The sequence below is a fragment of the Pongo pygmaeus genome, chromosome 5, assembly GCF_028885625.2.
Source record: "Pongo pygmaeus isolate AG05252 chromosome 5, NHGRI_mPonPyg2-v2.0_pri, whole genome shotgun sequence".
Taxonomy (NCBI): domain Eukaryota; kingdom Metazoa; phylum Chordata; class Mammalia; order Primates; family Hominidae; genus Pongo; species Pongo pygmaeus.
This window is the reverse complement of record NC_072378.2, coordinates 52,846,474-52,863,644: the sequence shown is the minus strand read 5'-3', so window position 1 is coordinate 52,863,644 and position 17,171 is coordinate 52,846,474. Positions and strand designations below refer to the sequence as shown.

General features: G+C 42.4%; 1 protein-coding gene across 1 annotated transcript in view; it reads right to left on the bottom strand.

Annotated features, from left to right (window-relative positions):
- The window catches only part of PAQR8 (progestin and adipoQ receptor family member 8), a 45,423-nt gene extending 28,889 nt beyond the window's left edge, over window positions 1–16,534 (bottom strand). The window contains exon 1 of the mRNA XM_054490756.2: window positions 16,279–16,534. The gene's annotated coding sequence lies outside the window, so the exon portion shown is untranslated. The remainder of the gene's footprint in view (window positions 1–16,278) is intronic.
- Window positions 16,535–17,171: the final 637 nt, after the last annotated feature.

Genomic DNA, 17,171 nt, shown 5'->3' with positions numbered 1-17,171 from the left:
TGATGCCCACTTGATAGCTCTGCTTAGCTGTAACAAAGATACCTCAAATGAACACTACCAAAAAAGAATCAAGCTTCTTCCACTAACCCTACTTCTGTCCTGTGCTTCTTGTTCCTATCTCAGTAAATGGCTGCACCCAGGTGCTCAAGCCAGAAACCAGAGATACAGCATTTCTTCTTCACTGTTACTGTTCTTTATCCAGTTGCCAGTGATAATTACTAAAATGACTTACATATATTGAGCACTTACTCTCTACTACACATGGTTCTAAGGTCATTGCATGTGACTTAAATAAATAAAACATTTATTCCTCTCAACTCTATGAAATGGAATCTACTATTTTTAGCTATTGTACAGATGAGGAAACAGGTGAAGTCCCTTGCCCAAAATCCAGACAGGAAGTGGTGGAGCCAGAATCTGTGCCAGGTAGTCTGGCTCCAGAGCCCACGCCCTAAACTTTTATGCTATTCAGGAAATGCTTTCTGTTTCAACCTCGTTTATTGGAAATCATTCTACCAATGTATTAGTCCACTTTCCTAAATGTGTAAGTGAACATAATTTTGTCCAGGTCCTTTATCTCTTTCCATATGCAGTTTGGCTAATGGAGATACCAATGTGAAGAAGATAGGACTGTGTCTATGGTAAGCCTAGGAAGTTTTGGTTTCCCCTTTAAGTTTTGCTCTTAACCAAAACTAAGTTTTGTTAAGTTTCCCCTTTAAGTTTTGCTCTTAACCAAAACTAAGTTTCTCCTTTAAGTTTTGCTCTTAAACAAAACTTCCTAGGCTTTTGGGAAGTTGCTTCTTAAACAATTCCCAAGGATGTTCTCCCTGGGAAACTGCTCTTAAACAAAAGTCCTAATAGCATTTGATTTTCCTGTATTTTAATATTTTTTTCTCTGAAGTGGAATATGTCAGCAAGTCAGTTTACTTGAAGACTGTGATTAATCAAAGCTATAATGTAGCAGATACAGTTATTAATATCAACAAGGTACATCAATCATAAACACCATTAAAAAACTTAAAACTTTCCTTCTTTGAGGTTGCATTGATCTTGGAGGCAAAGTGGGCTGGAAAGCAGACAGCCCAAGCCTGAGTCCCATCAGATTAAATGAATCACATACTTACAATAAACCACAATCCTTCTGGTACCAGCAATGCCGTAAACTGAAAAGAATAACAAAGGCCAACTACTTAAGATTTCTGAATTAAGGTTGAAAAAAATGAATGCAATTACAAGCAGTAAGATGAATGCAGGTCGAGAAAGTGTCACTTTTGCATTTTAAGCTTATTCAGTGTCTAACAGCCAATATTGTATAAGTTTGCCATTGAGTTAACATTAAAATATGATGCATTTTAAAGCAAAAGTGTGCATTTTGAAGTCCCTAAGGTGCCTTTAGAAAACAGAGGATACAGTACCAGCAAGAAGCTATTTGGGCAAGTCCATAGATCACATGGGCTGGGAAGAGACAAGCACTCAATGTTACCAGAAATTCAAGGTCAGCACTTGTAGTTTCATTTCCATCACCCCAGCACTCCCTTTGACAAAGGATTATAGTATCTACTGAAAAGTTGCATTCATTCCCAACTTGCTATGTCAGCCTCACCCACCACTCATCCCTCCAGAGAATTCAATTACTTTCGCATTCCCAAATAACAAGCAAATGATGATTTGGGGGGCCTCTTTTTATATGACATCCAAAAAGATGCAGAAAATAAAGAACAGTAATCCAGAAGTGATTTCAGCTTAAGTATGATTTTTACATACGCATCACTAGATAAAAGTATACAATTAATGGGGTGGGGGTAAGTGCTAAATCTTATCTAATTTTTAGAAAATACTTTAAAAATACTTGGCTAATCTAATATTTTGTCTAACCTATATGGGTCTTCCTTCCTGCTTTTCCTCACCCCATACCCAATATTCAGTTGAGACTTCCAAAATGGAAAAGTATCTCTGCCTGTCCTTGCTCTGAAATCAGAGCATTCCAAAATGAGCCTCAGTTTGTCTTTTCCTTGCAAAAGAATGTACTGTTGATTAAAACAAGAGAAAACCACACCAGTGCATACACAGTCTGATCTTAACCACCCAGAAAGCAGCCTGGCATCCTCTGTCAAGCCTCTTAGAGACAAGCAGGCCTGGAGCAGCCCACACAGCTTCTGCCTGCATAGCCTACCAGCTCGCAATGATTTTGGTGACTACGGACTGGCCTAAGCCACTACTGTTGTCCAATACATTGTCTAAAATATGGTCATGAACACTTAAAACCTCGTCAAGGAAGTCTTGATGCTTCATAGGCATTATCTTAATACTCTCCAAATTTCTTCAAAAGTAAAGAGAATTACTACATGATAGCAAGTTAGTTATAACCAGGCACTAAGTTTTTTGCTTTCCCATCTCATTAAACTACACATAATCTAGATTCAGTTTAATACAACTGCTATACCAGAGTAGGAACTCCTGCAGGACAGCCTCTGGGTTTCAATTCCTTTTCTTTCCCTTCAGCACTGCATTAACATTTTTCTTCCTTAAGAATGATGTGATTTAGTCTTACTGACAAACCACTGAAGGATCTACTGTAAGTTGCAAAGGGAGAGTTGCAACTTCCAAATCTTCCATGAATCATCAGTGTTTAAAGCATCCCAGCCAGGCATGGTGGCTCATACCTGTAATCCTAGTGCTTTGGAAGGCCAAGGCAGTAGGATCACTTGAGCCCAGGAGCTCAAGACCAGCTTGGGCAACACAGACCCTGTCTCTATAAAAGAATACATAAATAAATAAATAAAAATTAGCCAGGAGTGGTGCCATGCACCTGTAGTCCCAAGTACTTGGGAGGCTGAGGAGGGAGGATCACTTGAGCCCAGGAGGGGAGGCTGTAGTAAGCTATGATCACACCATTGCACTCCAACCTAGGTGACAGAGTGAGACCCTGCATCTTTAAAAAAAAAAAAATTAATCAAAACAAATTTTCCTTTCTCATCTGTTTTCCAGAGAGGGTTTGGTATCTATGTGGTAATGTCAATGAATGAGGAGATCTGCTCCCTAGCTGTTAGGGACCTAATATGACCACAGGCTAAAAAGCTCACTGAATTTTAGTGCAGGAAGGGCTTTATAGACTACTTATTTAGGAGATGGCAAATAGATTTCACTTGTCATGCCAACCTCTATTGCTTGGTAATTGCTTCCTGAAATCATGTGTTGAGCGGCATTCCAGGCCTGGACTGGAGTTTAGAGGGCAAGGTGTTATGGATTTACAATGTCTGCCACAAGCTCTTGAGGGAGGTGGGGCTCAGGAGGGAACAGTGGCACAGAGCCATATATTTGCCACCCGAGCTGACTCTACTATAGACAACTAAGTGACTTGTCATCTACTGTTTTTCCCACTAAACGTTTTTAAAAAGTAGTGATCATATCAATAATAAAAAACTATTTCAAAATATTTGCAATAACATATCTTTAAATAAAATATATTTTCCCTGAAAATGTATTTCCCTCATTATCTCTAATAGAGATATTATATTAATATAATTATTATCTCTAATAATAATGAGGTCCTCCTTGGCATGTCCCATAGAGAGCCAAAGGTGGAATTTGTAGGCTTTTCTTCAATTGCATCCTGACAACTACCATCTTCTAGAACTCCATGAGTAAGATGGCTAAAAAAGAGCTAGCAAGTTCTCCAGTAGTTATATGGCTTCTGTGATGGGACAGGACAGGTAAGGGGGAAGAAAAGGAAACAGAGGTTTAAGAATCATGCAAATACCTACAGGCTCATACCTATAATCCCAGCACTTTATGAGGCCAAGGAACGAGAATCGCTTGAGCCCAGGAGTTCAAGACCAACCTGGGCACCAACATAGCAAGACCCTACAAAAAATTAGCTGGGCATGGTGGTATGTGACTGTAATCCTACCTAATAACAAGGCTGAGGCAAGAGGATCACTTGAGCCCAGGTGCTCAAGGTCACAGTGAGCTATGATTATACCACTGTACTACAGCCTGGGCAACAGAGTAAGACCCTGTCGAAAGAAGAAATGAAAGAAACGAAACGAAACGAAAAGAGGGAGGGAAGGAGGAGGAAAGGAGGAAAGAATCAAGTAAATATCAGTGCAGTGACCCCAATGACAAAGGAAACTATTAAGCAGGAAAGTCAATGTGATGTTTTGAAAGGAAAAATGGAGAACCAATTTCTTGAACTTGACTAGTGTATTAGCCCATTCTCGCACTACTATAAAGAAATACTGGACACTGGGTAATTTACAAAGCAAAGAGCTTTAATTGGCCACGGTTCTGCAGGCTGTACAGAAAGCATGATGCTGGCATCTGCCCACCTTCTGGGGAGGCCTCCAGAAGGTTACAATCATGGCAGAAGGCAAAGGGAGAGCAAGTACTTCACAATGCTGGAACAGGAGTAAGAGAGGGAGTGGGGAGGTGCCATATACTTTTAGACAACCAGATCCCATGAGAACCATCAGGATGACAACTTCAATGGGGATGATGTGAAGCCATGAGAAACTGCCCCCATGATGTAGTCACCAGGCCCCACCTCCAACACTGGGGATTACAACTGAACATGAGATTTGGGTGGAGACACAGATCTAAACCATATCAACTAGCAAAGCTATCTTGATCAATTAATCAAATTATTTATTTACTTGCTGTCTGCTCTGTTCTTAATGCTGTTATGGAACAAGTGGACACATCTGAGGCAAAAAAAAAAACCAAAAAAACAAAAAAAACAGATCCTTTTGTAGCCAGCTTATCCAATCTCTCCCTCTACCCTAAGGCAATCTTGGACACCCAGGCCAGGTCAGATCTCTGGAGAGGCAGAATCAGCCTCCCAGTACCTATTCAGTGTTGGCAGCCAACTGGCTCCCAGGTGAGGAGAACATTTCTGGCAGTAAAAGCAGTACACAGCAGGCAAGAGACCCTAAGAAAAGGCAAGGGAGAGGAGAGAGGCATGTGATTCCGGAGACAAATAAACACAATTAGCTGTGCTAGAAACAAACTGAAAAGACTCAGTGGGATGGCTGATTCCTTCCGCCAAGAGGAAACCAAAGGAGAATTCATTTAAAAGAAACCTTTTAGTTCCCTTGGCAGCTATGGCCCATTGACAGTCATCTTTTCTATTAAGTCCTTTTCATTGTGGATTTCTCCAAGATTTAAAACACTATCACAAGAAGGGTTTGACTGCTTTATCAGTTTTGCTGCCCTAATAGAATCCATTAATATTTCAGGCTGGTCCTTTCTTTCTTTCAGACAGGACTTTCACAGCTATTCTGTCCTTGTGCACCTAAATGAACCCAATTTGCAGCAATGGGAAAATGGTTGAATTTGTAGAAATCAACAGTCATGTCCACGGGAGTTTGTTAATCCCAGGATCCAATTCTGTAATGCAAGGATTAGCTACAACAGTGGGGTCTGGTAGCAACCATGTAGCATGGTGGTAAACAAGATGGGCTTTGGAGTTAGTCAACTTGGATTTGAATCCTGACTGTCAGTTACAAGTTGGGTGACCAGGGGCAAGTAATTTAAACTCCTTGTGTCTCAGAGCCTTCATCTGTCAAACAGGGATATAGTGATATCTAACGGTGTTATTGTGAAGTTTAAAGAATTATAATAAAAGGGTCCTTATCTTTTGGAAACACATTTTAGAATGTTCACAAATAATATGATGTCTGGGATTTGCTTCAAAATAATCTGAAGATATATATATATTTTATATATATATATATATATATATATAATATATATATATAAATATATATGGAGTTGGCCATGAGTTAATAATTACTGACATTGGTTGATGGGCACATGGGGATTTATTATACCATATTGTCTACCTCTGCCTGTTTGAAATTTCAATAATAGAAAGTTTAAGAGAGAGAGAGAAAGAAAGAGAGAGAGAAATACACGTAAAACTCTTAGCACACATGTGCTCATTAAATGTAATCTGTTGTAGATCAGAGGTTTTGAGGGCATTGTTTCCAGGTCATAGAGGCGCCAAGAGACCAGCCTGCCTCTCTAGAAACATGGGTGGGTTCTGGGGCCAACATGAGGGAGAACTCCAACACATGGAGAACTTCACTGTCACTCTAGATCATCCACTACTGCCCAACCTTTTCACTATCAGTAACAATAATAAGTTGATTATTATTGGTTCTCTATGCTTTGGAAGTTTACTAAATCTCACATCCTTCCAATATTCATTACCTAGATCGTTTACAGATAAACAGAATCACAGAGTTCTGAGTCAGCTTTAGTTGAGCTGGTGGTAGCTCCAAACTGAGCTACTGTCATTCCCAGCCAAAAGCTAAGCACTTCCAAGTTTTAATGGCTCGTGCAGCTGCTTGACAGACATGTTTATGTGGTTTCACAGGCATACAAAATAGTGAAAAAATGTTCAATGCACTCCATGCCTCCAATGGATTCAGGGAACTACTTACATCAATTCAGAGCCAGCCCCAGAAATTCCCAGCTTCTAGGATTTCTTAGATAGAGTGCTGAGCTGGACAGACAGGGAACTCCACCCTGGAGTAATGCCAAGCTAGATATGCACTCCAAGGAATCCCTTAATTAAACCAGCATTTCCAAACTTGATTCCATGCCCCCACACAAACAAGGAATCTGCCATCTTTGCTCTGACACTAACTTTAAGAGCCTTGCACTAGCCACTTCATCTCTGTTTCCTCATTTGTACTGGGACATCTCCCTCCTAAGGTTGTTGCAGGGACCAAAGGTAATGCAAGTAAAGTACATTGCACAATGCCTGGCACACAGTGATTGCTCAATACATGGTAGCTATTTTATGTCTTTGTATGCGTTTACGTATGCATGGATATATTATTACCTCCTTTGGAATTTGCTTAATATTTAGACCCAGTGGTTCTCCAGGCCATGAGATGTATCACAGCCACATAACTATAAAGAGTTTAATATTTTCTTTCTTTTTCATGTGACAAAATTTTGGTGCAGCTGTGTTCAATCTTCTTTTCCACAGAGATGGATGTATGGATCACTGTGTTATTGTCAACAGTACCTATGTGTCCTTTCCTATGCAATTCATGCTTCTTCTGTAAATGTCTTGTGACAATATATTTTAAACTTAAAAACATTTTATAGAAAGTAAAAAGGAGAAAAAAAGTGCTCCAATTCAAGTCTAGCAAGACCATTGTTATTACTATTATGAAATACTTGCTGAATGTCCACTGTATATATACTGTTGAGAGGGTCAATGGACAAGATGAGCATATAATAAAGCTGGAACTCCATTAGCAAAGACTTCGGTGGTCTTTGGCTTCTCTAGGGAAGCTAAGAGCGAGCTAATCTAAAATTTTACCCTTACCTTACCCTTACCTAAAACTGGCACTCTCTTTCCCCTTATCCTGATTTATTTTTCTTCATAGCATTTTTCACTACCTAAAATCATACATTTCCTGATTTACTTGTTTATTGTCTGTCTCCCCCAAGAGAATATATGTTGCATGAAGGCAGGGACCTTGTTCATCTCTGTATCTCCTGTACCTAGAACTCTGCCAACCAAGCATGTAGTAAAGTAAACCCTTGAAAAATATTTTTCAATGAATGATTTAATTTTTTTCCTTTCTGCAAACACCCAATTGCGAAAGGGAATCTAGATCTGAGGTCCTGCTCTATGTATTCCTTATGTAGCTGACCACTGCAATCCAATGCAGAAGATAGGGAGTAAACACACACACACACACATACATATGAAGTGGTGCTAAGTGATATGAAGAAAAATGAAGCCAAATAAAGTGATTTCCTCAGGGCCTTACATACCATATACTATTCTGATTTTTGCCTCTGTGCCATTGCAGAAGCTATGTTTCCCATCATAAATGTCCCCCTCTTTGGATATTATTCTTCTTTCAAGATCTCACTCAGGTTGTTTCCCCTGAATTATACTCAAACTATAAGAGCTCCCATTGACTTTACCCTGTCTTACACTGAGGGGTACTGCACCTACTACCAGTGCCTCAGAGTCCTACACACAATTATAAACATTCTAAAGTTTTCTCCTTCATGGAAAAAAAAAAGCAGACACTCCAAATGTATTAGGCTCCTTAAGCACAAAAAGACGTGCTTTACACTTCTCTTACATCTCTCAAGGAATCTAGCAGTGTTGGGTACTTATTAAGTGGCCAAAAATATCCCTATAAATGAACTGACAAATTTCCTATTTGAACCCCACCTCTGCGGCTCCGGCCTTATTTCATTTATGCCCCAACACCATCTATTGCCTTTTTCTCCCTCTCCCTCCCAAGTGTCCGAGTTAGACTGATTCTTGAGAGCTACAAAAATCTAAGATATTTACATCCCAGATGAGACAAAGACATTGTCTGAGACCCTCAGACCAGCAGCTTCTCAGAAGGTGGCAATAGTTCCAGAGATATAAGTCATAAACAAGTCATTATTCAGTATGTTTTAAAGAGGAAAAAAAAAAAAGCCATGCAATCCAAGAAATACCTTTAGCACTTCATGAATTAACACGAACCTCTTCATCAAACCAAGATTTGAGGAATCAGTTTCTACTTTCTTGAAATGCCACCTGGTTTTAATGACATTCTTGAACGTATCTGGGTAACATTTTAGCACTGCAGGCAATTGAGTATTAGCCCATGAAACTAATTCCACTTTCTAAAGTGCTCAGGGTCTCTGACAACTCAAGGGAATAATAGTAATGCCTTTATCTTGCTTAAGTGCAGGAATCAAAAAGCTAAGATGGGATTTCTGGAATGAATTCACCATGGAAAATATAAATTTTCTAATTTGAGAGCCATTAAACTCCATCACTGACTATATACTGTCTGCTCTTCCATATTTTATACAGATTTACCAAATTCTCTTTATAGGTTTCACCAACAAAACGTCATTTCTCCCAAAATTATGATCCATAGACATTATTCAACAGAGTATGTATATTTTATTTCCACCTTCGCCTGGTTTGGTAGCTCACCTCCAGTTTCCTGACTACGGATTTATTTTGAACCTTTTGGTATTCTCTTGGAGTCAAAAGAGCAGGTGTTAAGGACAGGGCAAATACAGAGCTTCACAATATTGTTGGAAAGTACCCAATTCTCTATTCTTTGAGAATAGAGATTTTTTTCTTCTTCTTTGCGCCTTTTAATCTTGGACCCAAAAAGGATAAATGTCACCACCTCTACTGTTAGCTGTGTCTCAAAATCAACAAAAAGCTCTTAAATCAATAACCCTTTCTCAAATTCTTACAGCCCTAGGAACTGAGGGTTGATTAAAGTCAGGAACCAGGTCACCCTGGAAAGAGAGGTGAACCAGCCTTGGGTCTTCCCTAGGTGTACTTGTCTTGAAATTTTGAAGTCACCTACCTCCATTGTATATTAACATTCATCATAATTATTATTTGCTCATTCAACAAATATTGCTCTGATATGGTATTGAATATTCTTCACATAGGAAAATATGAACAGTTTATTTGCCATCTAGATGGTTTGGAAGCCTATACCCTCCAAGACATTGAGAAAAGAAAAATCTTTCTCTCAGGAGAGAGAATGAGTGCCAAGCAATGAGAGAAGCCCCTTAAAAAACCATCAGATCTGGAGAGAATCCACTCACTATCACGAGAACAGCAGGGGGAAAACCGCCCCCATGATTCAATTATTTCCACCTGGTCCCGCCTTTGACACGTGGGGATTATTACAATTCAAGGTGAGATTTGGGTGGGGGACACAGAGCTAAGCCATATCACTCTTCATCTGTTTAAAAAAAAAAAAAAATCAGTCAGTATATTTGCTCTTTATGCCTTATGGGATGGTAGCAAAAGTCATATTTGAGAAGATATATAAAACCACTTTTAAAACTGTCCAGCAGATGTGCACATAGAAATAGTGAATGAGGTAAATTTATCAATATTAATTAAACACCTCTAAGGTTCTAAAACAATGTTTTTCAAACTTTGACCACAACCAATTAGAAGCCAGCATACACCCAAGACTAAACAAAAGTTTAATAACACGTTACTTAGATATTTTTAATTCCCTTTTCTTCTTTTTTCTTTTTTTAAATGCAAGTCATGCATTTCACAAGGCAGTGGTCCTTGACCCTCAACTCACACCCAAGAATTAAAAAAATTTGATACCCAGGTGCTACTCACCTTGACTCACAAACAATGGTCTGGGGTGGGGCCAGGGCATCAATATTCTTAGACAGCCCCAGGTGATTCTATCCTATAGCCAGGACTGAGAACCACAGTACCAATAGTTTCTAGATCACAGCTAAGAAAACACTGTTACTTATTTACATCCTTATCTGCTAAACATTCTCTGTGCCCAGAATTTGCTACACTTGCCCCTGTTTGCTGAAGATCTGCTTGTTACTGAGTTGATTACTCACTCATGTGGCTCGTGTGTGTGTGCGTGTGTGTGTGTGTGTGTGTGTGCACGTCCCAAGTAGTTGAGACTACAGGTACGTGCCACCACACCTGGCTAATTTTTGTATTTTTTGTAGGGATGGGGTCTTGCCATGTTGCCCAGGCTGGTCTTGAACTCCTGGGGCTCAAGCGATCTTCCCATCTCAGCTTCCCAAAGTGCTGGGATTACAGGCATGAACCACCATACCCGGCTAAAGAAAAGCAAAGGGAAGGGAAATGGCCAGACCACCTCACCTGCTCACACAGCAAACGAAACTCTCTGGTCATGTCTAGACAAGGGTCTGAGAAGAGCCTTCAGAAGCCTGGGAGATAAGTTCAATCAGAAGGCGCTTCCTGGCCTAGCTATCTCCCCCTTCCAAGTGTAGCCCACGTGGAACAGAAAGCTCCTCCATCCTCATCTTTCCTCTACACAAGTCTAGGGGACTGTCCTGTTTGCTTGGTTGATCTGCAGAGTACACTTAGCTGTCTGGCAGAACCTAGGCTAAAATGCAGAAGGTACCAGGGATGCTGGAGACCCTACATCTGTGCCCCTGCCCTATCCTTGGGCACACAAATGAAAACAGGAAACCTGAATTATTTCTGTACATAATAGGTTAAGAAACAAAAGCTGTGTCTGTTTAAAGCACAGTCTTTGGATTTTGACCTAGATCTACCAGTCATGATACTAAGAGTTGACACTTATTGCGATCCTTCTGTGTGCTAAGCATTTCATAAACACTCTAATTCACATCTCTTCAGATATGCATTAGGTGGATACTCAGATTAACTAACACACCCAAGGTGGCACAGTTAAGAAATGGTGGTGTCAGGGTGCTAATGCAGGTTTATTTTTACTCCAAATCCCATGCTCTAGCCAAGGGTTTCTCAGCACTACTGATGTTTTGAACCAGATAATTTGTTGTGCGGGGCTGTCCTGTGCATTATAGGATGGTTAGCAGCATCTCTGGAATCCACTCATTAGATGCCAGTAACATCCCTCCCCCTCCAGGTATGACAATCAAAAATGTCTCCAGACATCACCAAATTTCATCCTCTGGGGGAAAGAGGAGCAAATTCACCACCCCCTTCTCCCCATTAAGAATCACAGCTCCAGGATGGGCACAGTGGCTCACGCCTGTAATCCTAGCACTTTGGGAGGCCAAGACGGGCAGATCATGAGGTCAGGAGTTCAAGACCAGCCTGACCAACATGGTGGTCAAGAATTACAAAATTACAAAAATACAAAAATTAGCTGGGTGTGGTGGCACGTGCCTGCAATCCCAGCTACTCAGGAGGCTGAGGCAGGAGAATTGCTTGAACCCAGGAGATGGAGGTTGCAGTGAGCCGAGATCGCGCCATTGCACTCCAGCCTGAGTGACAGAGTGAGACTTCATCTCAAAAAAAAAAAAGAATCACGGCTCCAGTCTAAGCCACAATGTATATTGTTTCCTCGTCCTTTATAAGTACATAAACCGCTACTCAGAAGACAGAGCAAGAACCAAACACAACATTCCAGGAAAGTTTGGTATAGCAATAATACCACCCTATCCTGCAGATATACTTTGTAATTCACTAATTATAGCTATTTTCTCCTTTTATGGCCTCTGAGTGCATATTGGGATCTAATTTTGAAAGAGTTAATCCACCTCAAAAATATGAACACTATTGAGAGATTCACCTATTTACCCTTCTTTGAGAAATTGAAAGAAAAGATCATGTAGTAAAATGCATATTAATTCTTAGCTCCACAGGCCATTAGGAGAAGAAACTTTTGTTCCTGCATCATTGTAAGAGAGCACATGATGTGAACGAACTTCTGAAGGGCAGAGCCTGTGTCTCAAGCCTCTCCATCTCCAGCACTTGCTTGCCTAGAAGAGAGAATTCTCACTAAATGGTCAACATTTCATGAAACATTAACTATTTCATAGCAGCCCCTAATCATCTGATTAAAATTAAGATGAAACTTTCCCATCTTTCTAATATACGTACATATATATATTAAATAAAATTTATAAACTTGAAAAAAAACTAGTGTTGACATTTACAGAAGAGCTGAGATTTCAGTGCCAGGCTATTCTTCCCTATTGTTTAAAAAACACAGCAGAGCAAAACTCACATTTGGAATGAAGGGAATGTTTACCAGAATCGTCTCTTTCAATACGTGCCAAGAGAACTGTAGCTGTTTCGTTAGAATAATATTTTCATTGGATGAAGGGAAAAAAATTAGAGGAGAGGCTTTTAAACTTTTTTCTTTCAGATTTGCCTTACCACACCAAACGGTTATACCTAATATACAATCATAACAGAAATGCTCATTTAAAAAAAAAAAAATCTGAATTCAAAAGAAAGTAACTGAGAGCACTGACTCCACTTATTTGGAGTCTGTATTTCCTCGTTTCTGAATAAATAAAAAATAACTAATTGTGGTTGCTTTTCAGGTTACTCTTTAAAAACTCTTAAAAGACCAGGAGGGCAAAAACCAAAATGTTCTATTTGTAGTTAGTTGCAAAACCTAACTGAAGGGAATATCATTACCTGGGAAATGATAAATTTCCACATGGCTTCAAAGGAATTTTAACATAAGACTATCAATAAATAATATTCCTAACAAGTAGACTCTGTTGAGCACTCATGATGTGTCGGGCACCGAACTCAAGTGTTCTACAGGCATCAATGTTATTTCATCTTCATCACAGCCCCATGAGGTACATACTCATTAATATCTTCATTTTAAGAAAACTGAGGCCAAAAGAGATGAAACAACTTGCCCCAAACCACAGCTAGATCAAGATCCAAGCTGTGGCTGTATGAAGCTTTATGCTACACAACCTGAAAAAAAATGCGGATTTTAAAAAGAGATATGTTCAGTACATTTTTTACTGTGTGCCATGAAATCCCAAAGTTGAAATGAATTTTCAGAAATCATTCTCTTCCCTTTACTTCTGTGGATCCTTTCACATCAAAAACCAAGCACCAGGCATTACCTACAGCTGGGGCAAATGGCTTTCTGGGTACCTTTTTTTTTTTGGTGAGACAACAAGTCTTTTGTATTTTTGTTTTGCTTTCTGTAAAAATCCACAATGACAGAGACTGCCTAGTAACAAGTATCAGGAGGGGCAAAGAAAGGCTTACTTTTTCTAGCCCAATATGCCATAACAATAAAGTGACAGGACCAATTACTTTACATACATAACAGAGCATAAACACCAGAATGAAGGTTGTGCTTCAAAGTAGTTAAGTTTTTGAGGAGTTAAATGTTGTATTCAAAATTTCCACTGTGGAGATGATGGGAGCCCCTAACCCCAGTGTTGTTCAGGGACCAACTGTAATTCCTTCCAATCCTAAATACATACTCCATGCCATTACTAAATGCCCCTTTTAGAACTGCCGGTCCTTCAAGAGAATTTTCATTACTTTAACAAGCATACTTCTTATTGACAACCTCCATTCCCCACCTCGGAAGATCAAGTTGGCCCCGCACAGTGCCTGGCTGTTTCCCAGCTGAGGAAGGTTTGCCATCACTGAGGCAATCAGGAAATGTGTTGCAAACTCGGAAGGCAACTCCAAAGCAGGAGCTCCAAAATTATTCTCAGTAGTGACAGCATCACTAGAATTAGTACACAGCTTGCCAAGAGCAGGCTTTTGAAGGGGAGAAATACTGATTTGAATGTATAAATACTGGCATATTTATTTTAACATTTGGATAGAGAATTGGAAGCATCAGCAAGTGTTACGTCCAAGTGAATAAGTACACTGCTGCAGGAATGATAGTGCAGATTTTGATGCAAGGTCCTGACCACTCAATAAGGTATACACACACCCTTAATGGAAACATGCTTGTCCTGAAATGGTTCTTGTAAAATGAATAAATCGCTTTCTATCCTGTTAACTTGCATAATTATTAAAGATTTCCTTTTCATGAATTGAAAAACAGACCCAACAAATGCTAGTTGCCAAAATAATCCTTGTTTATCCAATGAAGCTCAAATCTCAGTGTGTGTCAGAAGATGGACCTATATGCACCAGAAGGAAATCTGGTGCACACACACACCCGCAAAAAAAAAACATATCTTTCAATGGATATATCCACTTAATAAGATTCCTCTACTCTGGGTCTTCCAGAATTGGTTGTTACGCCAAATAACTGAAATAATTACCATACATAATTAAAATACAAGATGGGTTAATGTAAGATAGTCAACATTTAACTAATAATTGAAGGACATGCACCCAAGGACAAAGAATAGAAATAAAAAACAAAAACAAAACCAAAGCCATACCTTGGTCCTTTGTTTTTAGATACACACTTGGATACTCATCCACTGAGGTCCTAAGCAGTCTGGCCCCCTTCCAGTTGACCTGGTCAAGGGTGCAGCAGCTCAGGGCTGGGTACACGCTGTGGATGACCTTAACAGGGCAGTCAAGGGCAGTCTACCTTCCATGCAGGCAACTCCTATTAACTTCAGTAATAGGAATCTTCACTGACAAGCAAATACTCCCAAACTGTACAATACTCTCATGTTTAACTCGACTGGAATGCAGTGCGTTTGTGGACATTGTTTGGTGTATGTACAGGTTGTGAATTTTCCTCGTTTTTACCCAGAAACAGCTTCTCAGAGTACTGGAACAAGTAGTACACATGGGTCTAAAAGTCACACATACAGTGTATTATATGAGTTATCCCTAAGGCGCACACACACAGGTAGGTATTACCTGTACATTTGAAATCTCACTCCATAACTAATTTTTTTAGCCCAGGCTCTTCTCATCGGGTTCCTGGACAAAATCATTTCTAACCCAGCTAAGAAATACGGAATGCAACTTAGGTCAAGAGTCAAGACAATGAGCCTGCCAAGGCCCCTGGACTTCCCGCTAGTCTGCCAGTGCCTGGAGCACCCACAGCTGCACAGGAAGCTGCGGGCCCCGGCTACCTCCAGGTCCCCGCACCGGGTCGGCGAGGTGCAGCAGCCCCCCAAACCCTGGCTCCGAATATTCCCCAAGCGCGCTGAGTGCGAGGTCCCCACCCGCCCCCGTCTGGGGATGCCCGGTCTTGCTCCCTAGACTAGATTCCCTCCCGAGTTGTATACGACCCTGTTCCACCGAGGGCGCTGCGTTCCCATAGCCTAGACAGACGTTCCCAACGTTCCAGCCCCACTAGCCACCTCCGACACCCCACCGCGGCGTTCCCATCCAGCCAAGCCCCAGCATCCGCCCATTAGCCAGCTGCCTGCGGTTCTCATCACAACTCGGCTCCTCGCGCCCACCCTTTCAGAGAAGCCCCCTCCATCTTTCCCGGGCGAAAGCACATGCCTAGACCCACCCTACTCTTTCCGGGGCTCCCCTACCTCGGGCTGCCCTTCCTCGGGCTCTCCCTACCGCCCCGGGCTTGCTCTCCTCCGCACTCCCCTCCCGGGTTCCGTTCCCCTCCGCCCTGCGGAGGGCGCCCCAAAAATGCGGACAGGGAGCCCCTCGTTCTGCCCTGAATCTCCCGCCCTCCGGGCTCAGCCTTCCCAACATCGCGGTCCCCACACCCCCGCCAGCTCTCCAGGCTCGGGCTCCATGACTCCCCAGCATCGTAGTCTTGGCCACCCCATTACAGCCGTTCAGAGCTCCAGGGCTCCCCAGCATCCCAACCCGTTGTCCCCCCTTCCGGGCTTGGATTCGGAGACTCAACATCGGGGCCCTAAACTCCGGCCCCTGGCCTCAGGTTCCCAACGCTGCGGCTCTGGACCTCCCCTCTGAGCTCGGGGTGCGAGGACTCCCCAACGCCGCGATCCTGACGTCCTCGCCTCCCAAGCTCGGGCCCCGGGGCTCCCCGACCTCGCGGTCCCGATACCCAACTCGACCCGTTCCGCGCCTCCCGCGGCGGGACTCACCGGCAGGGGCGGCGGCCGAGCCCGTGCGCGTAGCCCAGCCCGGCCCAGCCCGCGCTCCCGCCTCAGGGTCCCGGCCACGAGCTTCCCGCGGGCGGCTGTGACCGCGGCGGGCTCGGCTCGGGGGAGCGGCCGGGAGGAGGAGACCGCCGGGGGCGGGTGACGCCCGGCTCCGCCCCTTCCCGACCCAGGGGCGGGATGCGCAGACCCGCGCGCTCCGCTGCAGCCCGCGCCGCTGCCGCCGCTGCCGCCGCTGCGAGGAAGTTGACTGACGCCGCTTCCTTCCACCCAGGACGCAGACCCTCGCAGTCCCTGGTAGCTGCAAAAAAAACCGGAGAGTTTGAGACAGAGACGCCTAACCGCCCTCGTATTCTTTCCAAGAATTCACCTCCCAGGGGGCTATTTCCAAAGTCCCTCGGGAAGGGCGGAAAACAATAACAAACTTCATCTGCGCTGTCAAGACTGATATAAATCCTGGCCTTTCTCTCACCACTCTCGGGTGAACGTTCAGGGTCATGCCCATGATATAAATAATGTGATGACATACCACGGAGGCCCTTGCAGACACTTCCACACCCCTAAGATACACCCGCCCAAGACTCGCGCCTCTCCCATGACTGCATCACACAGACACATCTGACACTGCCCTGCAGAAGATCCCACTTCTACCCTGTGTCCTCAATCCACAGCCCTCGTAGGTCCCAGCAATAGCGACCCACACATACAATCTATTGGAGGCAGGGTGCGGGCGTGGGTTCCACCTCCCGACTTGCTCCTCACCCACAATGTTCTCGGTATTTTACCATGAGAAAAAGACAGTTAAGAAGTTGGATGATCAATTAAGAAATCAAGTTGGCTTTGCTTTTAAAAAGCCTTCTTCATTATCTGGAGAAAAG